Genomic DNA, 3,676 nt, shown 5'->3' with positions numbered 1-3,676 from the left:
CACACACACACACCCTTGGGTCATCTAAAGATTTTATTTGACTTTATAAAATCCTGAGACTGTTGCCACACTTTAGCCCATCCGCTAATCTCAATATTTTGCCTCTGAGAGCCAAAATACTGAAGTCTGTCCCAGTAGACACATCCAAGGCACATAATGCATTTTTAGCCAATATACATTAGTATGGTTATAACTGTTATTAAAAGAATGAAATGCTTCCTTTTCTAGTTGATAAATATTAGCCAGAACCCTCAGAGTGCCTCCCTGGCACCCCAACCCACCCCAGAGTTACCTCCTGGAAACTCCCTACAGTCCAGCAACTAAAGGGTTAACCTGACCCACCAGAGAGCCTGCAGGCCCCTGCTTTGGCTCTTCAGCCTGCTGCTTGGGATAAGGTCTGTGCCTATCTTCCACCACTGTTAAGTATGTTGAATATCTCACAGACCCTAAACGTTCTTGACTTTTGCTTAACAAAATTGTGAATCTTCAATGAACTTTTCTTCCATTAATTTATCTGAATCATTCTGGAAATTACTTATATTTTCAGTTGATATTGCCTCTAGAATAACAAATTTCAATTGTTTTCTGTTGCCTTCTGTGGGAGTTTGGACTTATTTTTATTTGTCCTAAATTTACTTCTCAGTCTTCAAGGACCAACCTTCAATTTAATTGCCTAGAATCTAGTGAACAAATCTGTGTCTCCCAATTAACTTCTGGTTTTTCTGGATTGAATCATATGCCAATCTTAGGCCACAAAGTTGAAGGATAGTCAACTTTTAAGTCTGTCATCATATATCATTGGCCCTGCCATCTTAATTATTTAACTACTCTTCTCAGTTCCGTCTCCAAGATGTGTGTGTGTGTGTGTGTGTGTGTGTGTGTGTCTGCACACATGCATACATGCGTGCATTTATGTTAGTGATTTTTAGAAATTATTCATTTTACTTGGCTTACAAAGCCAGTGTTTTCTTAGTTATTATACAAATAATACAAACATTTGTTGCAGAAAAATTAGAAAAGGGAGAACAAAAAAATTTAATTAAAATCACCCATAAGTCTACCACTGTAGGCTTATGTAGAAAACCACTGTTAACATTTTAGTATTTATCCTTCTAGACTTTTTCAATGCATATCAGATATTTTAATTCTCTAAGAGTAGAATCATATTATACAATGCTGTTCTGTAACCTGTTTTACACACAATGTATTATGAACGTCTTTCCATGCCAATAAATGTAGTGAGGTCAGTGTGTTTAATTTATTAGATGGTCACTTATTACTTTAAATTTTAAGAGGTTACTCTTTAACCATTTGACATTTGCTATATTGGGATTGAATTCCTACTTGTATCACAGTTTAAAGCCTTCACTTTCTTCAAGGCCTTTATCTTTTATAAAGCCCCTCTGGCTAACCCCATACCATTAAATCTGAATTTATTTAACAGTGTCTACACTACACAATTAGCACTTGATTTTATTTTGCCTTCTTTTGCTTCCAGTGCTTTCATGAATGGGAGATTTTTTCTACTGAAATAAGTTGCTTGAGATGGGAAACCACATCTAATATTTTGGAATCTTCCCCACTTCCCCACCAACTTCTAGCATAGTGTGGGACCCACTACACATACTTATTGTGTAATTGATCAATTAAGTACTCTTATCTATGCCAGGAATTCCTAAAAGGAATTTCAATGGTGTTTACAGGGGGTGATTTATTTTCCCTAAGGGAACACAAGCCCCTGCCTCCCCCAAGTATTATGGTAAATTTTTTCTTTATTTCTCTGTGCCAGCTCTTTCCTTATACATAGTGGGTCCACAATACATATTTAATGAATGAATAAATAACTCGGGTGCAACATATGATCAGCTCATCTTTCAAGAAAATACGTTAGGCTGAGTCTCACCTTTTACACAGGTTTAAAATTCTTGAGGGTATTATAAAGATTTCTGCATAAAAAGTAGAGAGGAATCAAGCTTGTATTGTGCCTTAAATTGACATCCTCCTGAGTTGCTGCTAGTTTGAAAACCACTCACCTCAACTACCACATTCAACCTGCCACATAGAGAATGAATATTTCAGCTTTTCCAAATAAAGCAAATAATTGGTTCACTGCAGCTTTTTTTTTTCTTGGAAAGCAGCAATAATAAAGTGCTGATGAACAGGATTTACATGAATTCTTGAAGCATCAGTAATGAGAGTGCTGAAATTTATGAAATTTCAGCACTTTATTATACATAATATGAAATTATGTATCTATTAAAGCTAATATTAAACTAAGTTTTTCTTCTTGTCATAGCCACTACTACATTTTCCTTTGGCTTGATTTACTCATGTTTCTATCCAAGAGCTTCCTTTGCCATAATCTGGTACACTTCATTCATTCCAAAGCAATAAGGAGCCCTGAGAACATCTAGCCCAGACTTCAGACAGCTAAATGTCTAATCCATCTGGGACAGCTTACACATAACGTTCCGGAAGCTGGTGTTGTCAACATCTGCTTTGATCCAGTGAGTGAACTAGAATGCTTAAAGGAGTGGGATTTGTGGTTCACACTAGGTAGCCACCACATCTCCTTCAACCATGCTAACAATGTTTGAAGACCCTGTTAGTGATTCTTTGTCTCTCAAGAAGGCCCAATTTGTTTGTTTTTTGCTTTAAAACGACCCTGTACATCAGCTCCCTCTTCCTTCGACTTAGTAGACAGCAAACGTTTAATGGATTTCTTTAAGGAGAGGTTTGATTTTTCCCTCCACCTAGAAGCTAATAAAAAAAAGCTGCAGATCAGTAGAAAATGGAAATGTACATCTAGGGAGCACCATTTCTAGGTTAGGGAAGAGAGCTTGCTCTAAGACTTTAACAAGCAACATACTGCAATTATAGGAAGGCTCCCCAACATGTCCTTAATTACGCAAGGTAACGCAAATAAATGTTAATCTGTACGACAACTAATTTACTCTCTAAATCTATTCTAAAAATAGGATGAAATAAAATTTGCTTTTGAGATCATTCATTCTAAATTCGGAGTAAATTATCCAGTGGGGTTAAAAAACAGTCAGCAAAAGGTAATAGGTCAGAAGCCATGGGATTTTTTTGTTTTGGTTTTGTTTTTGTTTTGTGTTTGGTTTTTTTTTGTTTTGTTTTGTTTTGTTTTTTGTTTTTGTTAGCAATGGCAGCAAGTTTTGGTAAATACCAGGTGAGGGAGCCTGGACTTTCGTTTTCAATACGTGTAATGCCCATGGTTTCTTTCAGTGACTCCATGCAAGTCAGTGTACCTCACTGTGGTTTCATTTAGCTGAACACCAAGATAGACAGGCTGAATGGTGCCAATGACTAATTTTATGACATTGGGCATTTAAACACTGGGTCCTGAAATTCCTCAGTTGTGAACTGAAGGGCTCAGGATGATCTGCCTTTCAGCTCTAATGTATTAAAATAACTGTAGCTATAACTTGCTCAGTGCCTACTGTGTGCCATACACTGTGCTAGATATTTTACACACAGTTTCTCTGATCTTCACAACAATGCATGGTGTAAATAGTATTATTCCCATTGTACAGAAGAGGAAATAGAAAATCAGACAGGTTAAGAAATTTACCCGGACATACCTGCACATGTACCACTAAACCTAAAATAAAAGTTATTTTTTAAAAAAGAAATTTACCCAGTATCACACAGT

The 3,676-nt window shown here is 36.4% G+C and overlaps 1 protein-coding gene across 1 annotated transcript in view; it reads left to right on the top strand.

Annotated features, from left to right (window-relative positions):
- The window catches only part of TENM1 (teneurin transmembrane protein 1), a gene marked incomplete at its 5' end in the record, with an annotated part of 175,605 nt that overhangs the window by 43,794 nt on the left and 128,135 nt on the right, over window positions 1–3,676 (top strand). The window lies entirely within an intron of this gene.

Source organism: Rhinopithecus bieti, unplaced genomic scaffold (genome assembly GCF_001698545.2).
Source record: "Rhinopithecus bieti isolate Rb0 unplaced genomic scaffold, ASM169854v2 scaffold_32100, whole genome shotgun sequence".
NCBI classification, from domain to species: Eukaryota; Metazoa; Chordata; class Mammalia; order Primates; family Cercopithecidae; genus Rhinopithecus; species Rhinopithecus bieti.
Note: the sequence above shows the minus strand (reverse complement) of the source record. Positions and strands in the feature narration are given on the sequence as shown.